The 16,440-nt window shown below is 40.9% G+C and overlaps 1 protein-coding gene across 1 annotated transcript in view; it reads right to left on the reverse strand.

Annotated features, from left to right (window-relative positions):
- LOC116505957 (transient receptor potential cation channel subfamily M member 3-like) overlaps nt 1–16,440 on the reverse strand; it is a 235,731-nt gene that overhangs the window by 40,420 nt on the left and 178,871 nt on the right.

Raw genomic sequence — 16,440 nt, forward strand, 5'->3', positions numbered from 1 at the left:
TAAACCGCCCCATAGAGACAGTGATAGAGAAGGGCACATCCTGCTGATCCCAGGGACATTGTAAAGTCCCTGGTAGATCTAGGAGAAGCCCTTTTTTCTGGCAACAGAGAACCAGCCATAAAAGCTGCTGAAAGTTGGGACAACTCCAGAAATGGAAGGCAAGCTGGAGAGAAAGTGTGTTGAATTGGTGAGATAATTTTTATTAGATGAGAGAACACCCCAAAAGATTAAAAATAAAGTTAAAATTGAAGACAGAAGAGGTCAAGCGGCGAGATTAAGCCTGAGTCAAACTTAGTGTGTTATTTTTCTTTAATCCTTTTACTGCTGGAATTTCTACAAATACTTCTTATTTTTTAAACTGGACTGAGTTTTTCTTTTTTTTAAGACTTTTTCTCTTTTTTCTTTTTCTCTTTTCAACGCCCTATAATATTTTCTTTTAAAAAATCTTTTCTTTCCTAGAATATAAAGAGGGAAGTCAAAGTAGATGAAAAAAGTAACACTGCCACTTAGAGGCTTGGAAATATTGTTTTTCTTTTCTTCGTTTGAGCATTTGATAAGCTTGTGCAAAGTAAGATATGGTGTTACATTTCAAGGACTCTGAGCTTGTTTATTGAAAATGATAGTGCTAAGAGGAGTCCATATAAATTTGATTAAGGAGATGATTAGAGGACTGACACCACAAATGGCAGAAGACATGAGACTGTTTTGCTACTGTAAAGATACAGGTTGATAGATGGAAGTGTATAATTTAAAACTAGTTAAACTTAGTGAAATTTAGTGACAATAGATATAGTTAAATAAATAATCAATGATAATAATGTATACAATGTGTAGTGTTATGATAAGTAATAATTGGATATGAATATTGAATGCTACCCAGGAAAGGAAGATTAGAAATCCTTTTGGATTATATATAAAGATTAATAAAAAAGAACTAAGTTAGATTCAGTTAAGTCTTGATTATTAGGGGGGGAAATGTTATGATACAGGATATAGTCAAATAAAGGAGGGATAATGATAACAACGTATATATATGTACGAGTACAACATAAGGAAACTGGATGTAAATTGTAAACAGTGATTTGGAAAGGAGGATTAGAAAATTTTGTTACTAAATATTATGGATGTTTAGCTAGAATAGGACATAAGGATTCAGTGTTATTGGAGGATTTTAGAAATAGTAAATGAAATGCCAGTATGTGGTTATGTATTAAATCTTGGTATATTTTATGATGAAGGACATTTAAACAATTATAGTTAAATGAAAATAGAGGTATGATGATGGTAGCATGTATAAATATCTGAATTAAAACATTTGACTTAATATAAATTATGCTTGATGACTGTGGAAGAGATGCACGAAAATCTTTTGTAACCAACTGATACACTTTCTACAGTATGTAAAGAAGGAAGATTTTTTGTGTTGTATTTGTTTTGAAAATTAAAAATAAAAAAATATATAAAAAAAGAATCTCCCAAGTTCAGTGAATATATCCAGAATATATCCATGTAGTCAAGCTCTATCACAAACCATCTATGTTCTTAAGATCATATGCAAAAAATAGGAATGTGTGAATAGTCCTTAACTGATTTCTCACCTATGCATCTGATTTTGGACTTGTCAGCCACTTTAAAAACTAGGAATAACATTTTACAACTTAGTATTGTATCAAAGGCATGTTACTATATTGTGTCTTTTTCAAAGTGCAGAATAAATATTGAGATTGTTTTTTAAAGGTAGACATCATTAAAAGCATTAATCTACAATAAAATGAATGATTAGTACTAAAGTTTTAGATATTGGAAAGGTACAGTTAATAAAGGGACTAAATAAAAGCACTTAAATAACTTAGTAATTTGCAGGCCTTGACTTGATCTGAATGACTGATTTAACTACGTTAGTGCTTAATAAGTACTCCAACTGCAGAGGTTGCAAGTAATTTGCTTTCGAAAAATTACTTGTAAACCTTGGACGTGTTCTGATAGTTGATACACAGAAGTAAATTCTATGGAATTTGATTAACTAGAGCATTCCAACTATTTGCCCCAGCCAGATCCTCTGTTAAAACATGTTGATTATTTCTTAAGCATTGTTTGAATGTGATTTGTTGAAGAATTTCATTAATACAGATTAGTCCATATATTAAGCCATGGTTAATTGGAGTCTCTGAGCTTGGTTAAATACCTTCAGAAAAGTGGATTAGTTGCTTTAATTTTATGTTCCTTCATACGAAAAAAAAAAAAGGCTGAGAAGAGTAGAGTAATTACTTTTTCTGTTAGACAAGAAAGGAAAAAAAAGACTGCTTTTATGTATTAAGTGAAGCATTTTCTAGATTAGTGTCTAATATAGATTTTCTTTCCAAGTTAGAAATGTACTAGTGGCGTAGTAATATAAAGATGATAAATTGGATCACAACAGGCCCCATCTTGATCTACATCTGTTCTGACAGACCATATGGGAGCAAACAACGTGTCTGTCAGCTATATATCTGCAGGTGGGAATTACATGGAAGCATTTTTCTATGCTGAATATCGTAGTCTTGTCTATGTGTGTTGCCTTTGCGTGCATGTCATTTCTGTTTCCCAATCTGTTATGGTTCCTTACTTAATGCAATCATGATGATGGGATATGAATTTACAGAGACAGCCCTTAAAGAGTGTACCAAAATCTACCTGTCATTGTCAGAAATGTGTTCTTGGGTGGTCATTTAACATTTTTCAAGCTGGCTAAATATTTATGCCAAATACAAATTTCTAAATTGAGAAGCGTCCTAGTTCTGGCAAGATTTAATCCCTCCCAACAGCTGTTCTCAAGAGAAAACCACTGGACATTTCATTTGAACAAAACATTGGCCTTGTGATGAATGAATCCATGAAACACTAACCCATATTATTTTATGTTACTCTTATTACAAAGATAACTAATTGCAGTTAATATCGCATATATTCAGATTTCAAAAACAGCCAGATAAATTTTATTTTCAGTTGCTATTATCTGCTATCTATCAATGAGATCTGATTTTCTTAATATGGCTAAGTTTTGTTTTACTATTTGCAGTTTTATAATGATTGGGTTTTCCTATGATTTTTATTGTTTCCTGTTTTTTTGAACAGGTCTATGACTTTAATTCTCGCCCAGTCTCATTTTCTCCTTCTGTGTGTATTCAGCAAAAACAGTGAACCCTAGATCGCCAACAACTGTAAAATAAATCTGAGAAGGAGGAGCCACGTCGCAATGTTACAACGTGCAGTCTCGATACTCAGAGACCGTCGTTGATACTTTTGCCGCTGGAGGGTCCATTGAGACCTAAACCGTCCTGTAGAGACGGCGATCAGGAAAGACAAAGCCTTACTGGTCTCAGGGATATCGCAAAATCCCTGATAGACCCAAGGGAAGTGCTTCAAGCCGGCGGTAAACAGGCGGCCCCTAGGCTGATGAAATCGGGATGCTCCAGAAGGAAGGAAGTGAAAAGAGAAAGTGAGTCTATCTGGTGAGGTATTTTTTCTATTTTGCTAAAGACTGCCCAAAGAAATGTTTCTTTAAAGCCAAATTAGATCCTTAAACAAAAGAAGTGAGTGGCGAAAATAATCCTAATGGGATCGCTGTGGAAAGTTTTTTTTTCTTTGTAACTATTTTTTGTGGATTGAAATGCTTGTAACGTTCTTCATCTCTCCTCTTAAAGTGAATGGATTGATTTTTTTTCCTTCTGCTTTTGTTGCTTTATTTTTTGACTTCTGGATTAAAACCTTCTTTTTTATTTTAACAATTCTTCCCACTACTTATTATTAAACCACACTAAAAGAAATCTAAAGAACTTTGTTCCCTATAGAAGGTGAAAATTAACTGGCACTCAGAGGTCAGAAGCTGGGGTTTTTGAAACAACGTATCTCTCTTCTTTTCTTATTTGACTTCACTAACTTGCAGCTGAAGGGTTTGCAACTTGTTTACAGAAACTGATAAGGAACCAAGGGCACGAACTGTTTTCACAGGTGCCTCTGAGAACTATTCTGGCAGGGAAAGAAAGAAAGAAAGGGTGGGGAAATAGAACCCTTCCCCTTTGAAGAGCATAAAAGAACTTGTGTTAAAGTCAATTTAAAATAAAAAATAAAAAATAAGAGAGGCCTGGAAGGTTAGAGTGACAGTCGCTATTAGTTATTTTTCTTTTTCTTTCTCTCTTCTGTTTTGGAAACATGGATCAATACTTAGATGAGGAAACCTTAAAATTCCAAAATATCTTGGCTGGAATTCAAAATCTATTGGAAGGATATGGGAGAATTGAGAAGAAGTTGGAAAGACTAGTCTTCCTCATAGCAAAAGATGATGCGGTTGGAGCCCCAAAAATTAAAGGAGATAAAGATAAGACAATAGATGAATTTATTAATGGAGCAAATGTGGGTAAAAGTGGAAAGAAGGGAATATGGAAAAGGGAATTCGACGAATTTGAGCTCTACCCCAGATTCCAGGACACTGAAGGAAAAAAAACAACTAATGATGATAGACATAAGAAGAGAAATTTTTTCAGAAGCAAGATTGATAACCAAAAACAAGTTAATTTTAGTAGCAACTGGTGGGCAATGAGATTATCTGAGAGACCCCTCAAGCAACAAAGTGCGGAGAGAAGCCCATAAAAACCTTATAAAGGAGATAAAAAGAAGACTGACTCCACAATTGGCAAGAGAGATAAGATTGTTTTGTTATTGGAAAGATACAGGTTGACAATGAAAGTTGATAATAAAAAAAATAGTTGATTTTGGTGATTAATAAGTAGGAATTTTATAACTCTTAGATAGTTTTTAGATTGTTATTAAATGTTTACTCACTAACAATTAATTAACCATAAATAATAATAATGAAATGATAATGGATACAGCGTAATGATATATACATGTATTGGCAATTTAGTAAAAGAAATTTTGATATAAATTGTAAATTGTGACTTGGGAAAAAGACCTATAAATTTTATTAACAAATTTTCATTTAGATCTTGTGTAAGGTTTTTTTGGGGGGAGGGGCTCTGATGAGAGGAGATGGGCATAAATAGTAAATGATTTTTAGCCAATTATAATAACAACAAGGAAATGTTAATGGATATTGTTTAACAATATATACATGCTATGGTATTGGCAAAAGTAACTTGGATATAAATCCTAAACAGTGAGTTCAAAGTGCGGAGAGAAAATAAAAACCTTATAAAGGAGATAAAAAGAAGACTTACACCACAATTGGCAAGAGAGAGAAGATTTTTTGTTACTGGAAAGATATAGGTGATAATGAAAGTTGATAATAAAAAATCAGTTGATTTCGGTGACTAATAAGTAGGAATTCTGTAACTCTTGGATTGTTTTAGATTGTTATCAAATGTTTATTCGCTAACAATTAATTAACTATAATAACAATAAGGAAATTATAATGGATATAGCCTAATGATATATACATGTATGGTAATCTATCAAAAGAAATTTGGATATAAATTGCAAATTGTGACTTGGAAAAAAGACCTATAAAATTTTATTAGCAAATTTTTATTTAGATATTGATATAAAGGCGTAAGGTTTTTTTCTTTGGGGGGGGTCTGATGAGAGGAGATGGGACATAAATAGTAAACGATCTTTAGCCAATTATAATAATAATAAGGAAATGTTAATGGTCATTGTTTAACAATATATATATGCTATGGTATTGGCAAAAGTAACTTGGATATAAATTTTAATCGGTGAGTTGGAAAAAAAAGGGACGGAAAGGCTTAGAAACTTTATTAATTGACTTTTACTTAAAAGATGCTATAAAGGTGTAATGTTATTGGAGGATTTTTTGAAATAGCTAATGAATGCCATTATGTGGTTGTGTCTTTAAGTATGAATGATTTGAGGTAAAAGCATGTTCAAATAATTGTAGTCAAATGAGAATTGTGGTACATTGATAATAAGATATATAAAGATTTTTGACTTAAAGTGTATAATCTAATATGAACTATAAGTAATGACTGTGGAAGAAATGCACGAAAGTTATTTGTAACCAATCAACATGCTTTATACAAGATGTAATGAAGGATTATTCTTTTTTTGTGTTTTTGTTCAATTGAAATAAAAAAAATTCAAAAAAACAACAACTGTAAAATAAATCTGCTGAATTAGCTTTAGCTAAAGAGGGGATACAGTGGCTCAGTGGCTATGATGCTGAGCTTGTCGATCAGAAAGTTTGGCAGTTTGAATCCCTAGCGCCGTGTAACGGAGTGAGCACCCGTTAGTTGTCCCAGTTTCTGCCAACCTAGCAGTTCGAAAGCATGTAAAAATGCAAGTAGAAAAATAGGAACCCCATTTGGTGGGAAGGTAACAGCATTCCGTGCACCTTTGGCTTTAATCATGCCAGCCACATGACCACGGAGATGTCTTCAGACAGCACTGGCTCCTCATCTTTGAAACAGAGATGAGCACCACCTCCCTAGAGTCGGGAACAAGTAGAACATATGTGCGAGGGGAACCTTTACCTCTACCTAAAGAGGCCTCATTAACATAGGATATTCTAGCATTAATACACATCTCATTAATACTGTTTAATTGATGGTCATAAAAATACTGAAATCGCCATGACTTAAACTCAATTTAATTTAATTTTAAATTAAATTAAATGACTTGACTTTAAGGAAGAATAAAAAAAACACAACAAACATCAATAAGAACTAGTTTGGGACAGGGGATTTATTATATGGCAGTGGTCCCCCACCTTTCCAGCTTGGCGGACCAGCAGCAGTGACAGGAAAAAGGGGATGGCATTGTGCACGCACCGCTTCCATAAATGCTGCTTTGTGTGCAGGTGCTTGCCTGCTGCTTATGCAGCCCAGTTCCCAATGGGCTGCATCCTGGCTGCAGGTCACAGACTGGGGATTGAAGACCCCTGTTTTATGAGACACTCTTGGCTCAATGACTTTCATTGAAGAGTGTTAGTAGCAACTGTTCCAAACAGAGTTACTCTTGACACTGGACCAGAAGATGCAGCCATTCCAGCACTATGCAGTGATAAAATATTAGATTTATTGAAATAACTGTCTTTTTCCAGACTGCATGATTACTCTGTAAACACATGCATATGCTTCCAAGGATTTGCACAATCAAACAGCTGTAGGTGCTTCCAAAATACCCAGGAAAAGCATTTGTAATGGCAAGTTTCCATTTCCATTTATGAAGTAATTTGTTTGATTGTTAATACCTGAGATACAGCAAGCAGAAGGCGAACCAAACTCAATGCAAAAATGAGCACTTGAGTGGCATTACATAATGTATTCTCACATCAGTGCTGCATAACTCTGTTTTTAAAAATTACACCAGAGACAGAGAAAGCATCGTGTTGCTCTTTTTATTTATCTTCAGTTATTTTTTTCAGTCTTTGAAAGTTTTAATTTCTGAGGAGGAAAAAAATAGATTAGCACTATCAATTTAAAAAAAGCTTTAACTGTTAAATATTTTGATGCTACTCAGTCTTTGGATAAGATTCTTGTCTTATGAAAGGTAGCTACAATTGGGGAATTATTTTATAAGTAAAGATAGAGGCAATATGTCATACTCCCAGATTGGTAGTTTAAAAATTGGTAACTCTGATATCCAGAAAGCCAGAAGCAGGGATGGAGGAGATTGAATCAAGAGACATTTTTGACATTTGTACAGCTAGAACTATCCTTAATAATTTTGTGTAATTTTTTTTTGCAGTTGGTTAGTTTGTCATAAACTCATGGTGTCACAACCAGTAGCACATTAAACATTGATTGCGTTCTCACGAAGAAGGAACATGTATACATCTCACTTGCAGTTTGCTTAGTTATTTTGCTGACTTTTTCCTTTTTCTTTCTTTTTCCTTTTTCCCTTTGATTTTTTAAAAATCAGATGAATGCCATGTGATCATACGTCTACTTTACAATTCTTTTAGCACTAAGCAATACACTGTATATAATTCTTGCAAACTTGAAGAATCATTGAATAATTAATTATATACTGATAACAGTTTTTGTTCTGTCCAAGTACTGTCTGTTCATATAGTTCAATGCCGTAACCCATGAAAACATTACTCTGTGAAACAGATCAATAAACCACATGCAATTAATCGTTAATTCAGCTAGAGAGGGAAGCCTTTCATGGAAACTACTCAAATCATTCTTGTAACAAATAACCTATTTGTTTTGAAAGAGCCCTCCAGGTTTCTGTATTTATGTGTTACATAACATAAGCACCTTGTACAATACTGAAAAGTACTGTTTTGCAAAAGTAGTTTCCCTTGAGAATAAACCACTGGGATTTTGTTTTTACAGCTCTTGGTGCCTGCAGTCATAAGAGAAAAATAACTATATTGGTTGATAATTCAGTATAAATAAATAAAAATGATAACAGTTTCAAGAGAAGTAAAAATAATTCAGAATGTAACATATAAAGGAAAGGAATGGAAAGGTTGCCAAAATAAAATTTGTTTTAATCTAACAGTAGCAATACCAATCCTTTTTAAAGCTATGAAAATTTGAGTAAGATATGGCCACAAACTATGATTTTAAGTTATTGTTAGATCTGATAAGAATACAAACAAAGTTCCAAGGTCATAACTACAGTCATAAACAACTAGACCAATTTGTTCATTTGTATAAAAAATGTACATAGTCTCCCATCTAATATAGGATAAATCTTGGTTGCTTACAAACAGTAAATAAGGAAGAAAATCCATAAAAATCAGCTACTAGAAACAGGAAGTGGCAGGAACTTTACGTCATAAAAATTAGCTAGATAACCGAAGGTATTACATCATTATTTCTTTCCATAACAACTCTTGGATTACCACATTAAAATATATTAATGCATTGTTCTTGAACAGCAATAAAATAAAATCTGTTTTGTAAATCAGTAATAATTCTGTTTTAGCTCAGACTTCCTGTATTTTTTCTTGAACCTTGTCTTCCCTAGTGCAACTATATGTCATTCTTCAATACCCTCTTTGTATGAGTTTATTTGTTGTATTGTACAAAAAGGATGAAAGTGGAAAGTGGTGCAAAGGATATTCAGTTTTAAATCTTGGCAAAGCAATTCAGGAGAATGTAGTGGAGAGGGAAACTGTGGAGTGAGATGGACCTTATGATGCTTTGTACAAGCATAATAATTTACTACTATTTTTACTGAACCATTTAGAGACAAACTGTTTCAGTTAAAGCTTGCTTTCAGCAGTTAACATGTCATGCATTGGGCAATTTTAGTAATTTACTCAAATTAACCTGTTTTCATTCACTATTACAGCTGTTTGATTTTCCTACATATTATAAAACATCTATTATGCCTGCTATTAATCTTAACCCATGCACCCAAAGAAGAAAAAATTACACAGTTGCTTTCCAACATCACCTCAACAGCTGACATTTACATTAACAAGATTTATAACCTGTAAATGACTGCAGGAAATATTGTTTTACTAAAAAAACATTAGGCGTATGGAAATTAAAAAAAATTCTGTAGAACTACAGTATATCATATCATGGCTGTGTGTTTTACAATGTTAATAATTTATGATCTTGAGTTAGGTTGGATGATTTGCTGGAAATATCTAATTATTTAGGATGGTTAAAAGGGCAGCACTTAATTTAAAATGGGAAATGGGCAGTGAAATGGTAAATGAAATTCAGTGTGAGTATAAAATTATCCATAGGAACAAAAACTTTCCATTTTCACTTATGTAGTGGTATAGTTGAAGATGGTAAATTTTTTTGGATAAACAAATATATTACTTGGAATGAATATTTAAATGAAAATGTCAACCACTTGTGTGCTTGCTATGAAAGATAATATTACTGCCTATATACATACAAAATCCTGGAGAAGATCCATATGTATGGTTGTCTAAGAGTCAACACCAATTTGATAGCATATAATCAATCTCTATACAAATCTATGGTACTAAAAATCTATGGATACGGTGTACTAACCATATCCAAGATAGGAAGTTTTAAGTACGAGGAGGCGCTGAAGTAAAATTGTAGAACGTTTATTAACTGGACCAATACAACTGACAGTTCAGAACACGTGGGCCGGACAGCGCCGCCTGACAGCTATTTATATGGATAGCTGTCAGGCGGCCAGCCAATGGGGGAGGCGCAAATCTCCCACCAGCAACCAACCGCGCCTGGACCAATCAGGTTGCGTCAGGGCATGGTTGGGCCGCCGGCTGCGTCAGGAGGACGCAACACCCCTTCCCCCCGGATGGCACATGGGTAGTCGTCCAAGTATCTTGGTCTACTGCGCACGCACTGGGACCGCCTCAGTTCGGGTGTGGTCTCCGAGGAGGACGGTCGTGGAGGAGGAGCTGCGGCCGGAAGGAGGAGTGGAGGTCGAGGCCCAGCCCCTATCCTTGCACCGAAACAGGTAGGCACGGCAGCAGACGAGATGGGTGGTGGTGGGCAGTCGCCGGGTGGTGCATGCTGAGGTTCTTGCGGTTGTGGCTGGAGGCCATGGTCAGGTGCAGACGTTGGAGCGGCTTGTCCCTGTTGTCTTGGGAGTGGGACCAACGCGCGGCGGTGCAATTGGTCTACATGGCGCCGCCAAATTTTTCCGTCACCAAGTTGGACCCTGTAGGAACAGGGTCCTGTTAGTTCCTGGACCACGGCCGGAACCCACTTAGGCTCGCCCGAATAATTTTGGGCGTAGAGCTCCTCCCCCACATGGAAGGCCCTAGGGGTGGAAGTCAGGGAAGCAGAGAGGGGAGAGAAGTGGGGGTGTAGCCGGTCCAGGGTGGTGCGGAGCCGGCGGCCCATGAGGATCTCGGCTGGCGATTTCCCAGTGGCAGCGCAGGGGGTGGAGTGCTGGGCCTGGAGGTAGGTGGGCAAGCGGGTTGTCCATGGCTGGTGGCTCAAACGGGCCCAGCCCTCCTTGGCGGAGCGAACAGCGCGCTCTGCCATGCCATTGCTGGCTGGGTGGTATGGAGCTACTGGGGCATGGCGGATCCCTAAGCTGGCAAGGTAGAGGCGGAATTCTGCCGATGTAAATTGGGGAGCGTTGTCGGTCACCAATGTGTCAGGGAGGCCATGGGTTGAGAACAGGCACTCCAGGGCATGGATGGTCGCTGCGGAGGTGAGGGAGCGGAGATGGACGACTTCCACCCATTTGGACAGGGCATCGACGACTAGGAGAAAGGAGCGGCCATCAATGGGGCCAAAGAAGTCAGCATGAAGTCGGCTCCAGGGAGAGGAGGGGATGTCCCATTCCCGGGGCGGGGCGGGGGGAGGTGCGGGGCGGACTGCCTGGCAGGGAGGGCACCGCTGCACCCAGTCAGTGATGTCGGCATCCAGAGAGGGCCACTAGACGTAGCGGCGGCTGAGGGCCTTCATGCGGACTATGCCCGGGTGACCCTTGTGGAGCCGGCGGAGCACCAGCTGGCGTAGGGAGGGTGGGATGATGACTCGAGATCCCCAGATGAGGCATCCCTGGAGGACAGACAGTTCGGTGCGGCGGCGGAGGAACGGCTGGAACTCGGGAGTCCGAGAGTCCGCCGTCTAGCCACGGCGAACGGCGTCTAACACCCGGGAGAGGAGTGGGTCGGTGGCTGTGGGGGTGGCAATATCCGAGGTGGAGAGAGGCAGCTCCAGGTCGTCTATGAGGAAGACACCGGAGGCCACGAAGGGGGCAGGGTCGGAGAGTGGGAGTGGCACTGGGCACCGGCTGAGGGCATCCGCGTGGCCCATGTGCTTGCCAGGCTGGTAGTGCAGCCAGTAAGTATATGCCGAAAGGAACTCAAACCAGTGAGTCATGCGTGGGGAGAGGATAGGGGGCGTGGTGCGGTCCCCTGCCAGGATGCCCAGGAGGGGCTTGTGATCAGTAAGGAGCATGAAGGGGCGGCCATAGAGGTAGTGATGGAATCTCTTTACGCCAGCTACGGCTGCCAGCGCCTCCTTGTCCAGGTGGCTGTAATTACATTCAGCCCTGGACAAGGTATGCGAGTAGAAGGCAATGGGTGCCTCAGAGCCATCCGGGAAGGAGTGGCTCAATACTGCACCCACGCCAAAGGGGGAGGCATCGCAGGCGAGGAGGAGGGGCAACCGCTCATCGTACTGGGCTAGTAGGGTAGCAACTGTCAGTAGATGTTTGACAGCCTCGAGCGCATGTGCCATGCGGCTGGTCCAGGCCCAGGGAGCGGAGGAATCTAGGAGGCAGTGCAGGGGCTCCACCACCGAAGCCTTATGGGGATGAAGGCGGCGTAGAAATTCAAGAGCCCCAAAAAGGCTTGGAGCTCCGCCTTGTTAGAGGGGGTTGTCGTGTTGGTAATGGCCTCTATTTTAGTAGGGGAGGGGTGGATGCCTTGGGTGTCCACCTGGAACCCGAGGAAATCCACGGCGGGCACACCGAGGCAGCACTTGGAGCGCTTGAGGCGCAGTCCAGAGGTTCGGAAACGGGCGAGGACGGCCTGCAAGGTGGAGATGAGTCCTGATTGGTCCGGAGCGGCAATCAGGATGTCATCGAAGTATGGCATCACGCCAGGGATCCCATGGAGCAGGCGCTCCATGAGTCCCTGGAATAGGCTGGGGGCGACGCTAACGCCAAACTGAAGGTGAGTGCAGCGGAACGCCCCCCCTGTGCGTGACAATCGTCTGGGCGGTGGCGGTAGCATCGTCCACAGGCAGTTGCTGATACGCCTGGGCCAGGTCCAATTTGGCAAAAATCTTGCCCTGGCCCAGGGAATGCAGCACATGCTGGACGACGGGGACGGGGTAGGGGTGGGCTTGCAAGGCCTTATTGAGGGTGGCCTTGTAGTCGGCACAGACTCGCAGGGAGCCGTCTGACTTCATGGGAAGCACAATGGGGGTTTCCCAGGGGGCGTGGTCCACGGGTTGAAGGATGCCCTGGCCAATGAGCTTGTCCAGCTCAGCGTCCACTTTAGCCCGCAGCGCCAACGGCACTCTGCGGGCCTTGAGGCGGATGGGGGCTACCAAGGGGTCTAGGTTCAGGGAAATTGGGGTACCTGTATAGCAGCCCAGGGTCTCGCTGAACACGTCAGCGAATTCTGCCACCAACAGGTCAACGTTGGAAGCCAGCCGGAGGGAATTGATGCTAGCGATGGACAACCCGAAGGCCCGGAACTAGTCGAGCCCCAGGAGTGAGGTCAAGAGGTTCCTGACCACAATAAGGGGCAAAGAACCCTGGAAACGGCCAGATCGGACTGGCAAGGTGACGGACCCCAGGACTGGAATCGGGACCCCAATAGTCCCAAAGGAGGCATGGGGAAGCAGCGAGTCATTTCCGCGTGAAGCGGGGAAAAAGTTTTTTTAAAGTGTCCCAGAAGACGATTGTCCTCGCGGAGCCAGTGTCGAGCTCCATCCGGCAGGGGCGGCCGTCCAGCAAGACTCGGAGATGGAGCTTACCCAGGCTGCCTGAAGTGGAGGAGGCAGAGTCCAACGGCCAATCAGGCGCGAACCCGTCTGGTTCGGATACAGCATAGCAGCGGGAAGCAGAAGGCAGCATAGAGGCCGGCCGACGGCCGGTGGGAGCCCTGGAGGCACAAGGAGCCAAAGCAGGAGACTGGCATGCGGCGGCAATGTGGCCCTTCTTTCCGCATTGGCGGCAAACAGCGGCGCGGAACCGGCAGGAGGAGCGCTGGTGGCGGCCACCACAGCTGAGGCAGGACCCGGCATCCTTGAAGGATAAGGAAGGCAGCTGGTCCACGGAGGCATCGAGGTCGTGCCGCGGTTCTTCGTGGGGCACACGGCACTGATAGGAAGAAGGAGGAAGCGAGGCCAAGACCGAGGGCAGGAACCGGCGGTAGTCCGGGGTGTCCTGGCCGGCCATCTCGTACGCCCTGGTCTCATCCACGGCAATCTTCAAAGACAATTCGGTCCGACCAAGGATGCGCCGGTGAAGGTTGATGTCACCAACGCCGTATATGAACTGCTCCAGGATGGCATCGTCAAGGTCATGGAATTCGAAGTCCATAGCAGCGGTACGGAGGGCCCCTATGTATTGGGCAATCAACTGGGCCTCCCTCTGGATGCAGCGACGAAAATGCTGTCGCCTCGAGTAGCGGGAGGGAGCCGGCTCGTAATGGACCCTCAGGCGGCTGAGGAGGGTGTCAAAGGGAATGGCATGGGACGGCGAAGGAGCGGCGAGGGTGCGGGCAGTGGCAAACATTTCTTCCCCGCAGTAATGTAAGAAGACACCCTTCTTTCGTCCCACAAGAGAGCAATTGTTATGCAATCACATTACAGACCAATAAATAAGAGTTATGGAAATTCTAGATGAATTATTTTCTTTCTTTTAAAAAAAAGTCCAATGCTCAATAGCTCTGTCGACACTGGATTAAATGTTCACTTGAACTCACTGTTCTCAGGTATCATCTAATAAATAAAATATAATATCTGGCTGAACTTGTATAAGCTGGGGAACTAAACAGACTAGATAGTACTTAGATGAAAAGATATAAGAGAAACCCAGAATAGTAGACCTAACCAGAACTGAAGAAAAATAAATCCTAGAAGAAACCAAAGGCAAACCATTCCTATACTTCCTGGCAATAATATTATGTAGACATTACAGTAATGGGAAGAGTGGATCGGACTGGTGATAAAAATTGCATTGCCGTATCCTAAAAGGAACTCTGCCATTTTTACATGAATAGCAACATCACAGGTATGTCCCAAAGGTGTAGAGTCTGCAATGAAATGACATGAAGCTGCTTTCATTAACTTGAACCTTCACTTACAGAAAGAAAATGACCCCGTAGCAACTAGGAGTCAATTTCAATTTAATAAAGTCTTAGTTCTATAATAGATGAAATCATTCGAAAAAAGAGGGGCTTGCTAGTTTAGTTCAGAAGAAAAATACAAAAATATCTCAGTAAACACAAGGGAGAAATATATACAATCAGTTTTAAATTCCTTAATGAGTCAATAAGAATTCATACGCATATAACTGTTGATTAATTGAGAATAGCAGAGCAATACGTTGAAATGTAGGCTTTAATTTTCCTCTTGGGTATTCTCTTGGAAAAAAATCATAGACTACAACACGTACTTTCTGAATGTTCTTGTGTGAATATTTTAATTGTATACTTTAATTGCATATTGTTTGAGTACTTTATCATGTGAATTACAAAGTCTTTTGAGAATGTAGTCGACAAATGTGATAAATAAATAAACCACTGTACATCACGTAACAAATCATTCTGATTTATTCATTTTACTCAATCAATAATAATTTTGATGTAATCTACTACAACGGGAAATATTTTATGCAAGGCATATGTATCCAATGTTGCCTATGGAAGCCTATGACTTCCAACCAGTGGTGGGCTTCAAAAATATTTAGAACCTCTTCTGTAGGTGTGGCCTGCTTTGTGGGAGTTGCTTGCCAGCCATGTGACCGAGTGGGAGTGGCTTGGCAGTCATGTGACTGGGTGGGCATGGCCAACTTGTAAAATGTGATGAAACTCACTTAACAACGCTCTAACTTAGCAAACTCTGGCATTTGAAGCACGCAAATCTTAAAGCTGTCATGACCCTTGCATCCCTAACCCTTTAGAAAAAAAACCCCAGGGGTGTTCAAACTTGACAACTTTAAGACTTGTGGACTTCAACTCCCAAAATTCCTCCTCCAGTCATGTTGGCTCAGGAACTCTGGAATTGAATTGTGCAAGTCTTAAAGCTGTCAAGTTACAAGACCCTTGCATCCCTAATCCTTTAGAAAAAAAACCCCAGGGAAGTTCAAACTTGACAGCATTAAGACTTTAAGGTTTAGATAGGACTCTTAGAGGCAGGCGGGGTGATTGGTGAGCCAGCCAATCAGTGAGCGACGGGCGAGACAAGCATGGTGCGGACTTGCGGGGGGAGGGAGCTGGAACCGGTTCTAAATGCACGGTAGATTTGTGGAACCTCTTCTATAGAAGAGGTTAGAACTGGCAGGAACCCACCCCTGCTTCCAACCCATTCTGCATCGATGTGAAAGAACAATAGCACTCTAATAAGAATTAAGAATTATGTTGTACAAGCATATTTAAATTCAAGTGTTCTGTCTATCTTCACTTGCTCCCAAATCTACCTAAATGATTTCTCCAACCAGTAAGGCTGACTACAGGAAGAATAAGGGAATGAGGATAGAGGAAGAATTGTTCCTCTAATTGTAAAAACACAAAGCAGAGAAATGCACACAAGTTGGTAGAAGAAATTGAGGGAAGAGGAGAAGAAAGGAAGTTTAGGCAAGTTGTGAAAAAGAGTGAAAAAGTTATAAAAAATGGTTAAATGTGGCATTTGTTATTTTGGTAACAGGAGCCTATAGTTTTGCTATTTTGTGTATAAATAGAGTCACTGCATTTTTAAATCATTGATAGTTTCATACAACTAGTAAGGTAAAGGTAAAGGTTCCCCTTGCACATATGTGGTAGTCGTTCCCGGCTCTGGGGGATGGTGCTCATCTCTGTTTTAAAGTTGAAGAGCC

This window comes from Thamnophis elegans, chromosome 3, assembly GCF_009769535.1.
Source record: "Thamnophis elegans isolate rThaEle1 chromosome 3, rThaEle1.pri, whole genome shotgun sequence".
Lineage (NCBI taxonomy): Eukaryota > Metazoa > Chordata > Lepidosauria > Squamata > Colubridae > Thamnophis > Thamnophis elegans.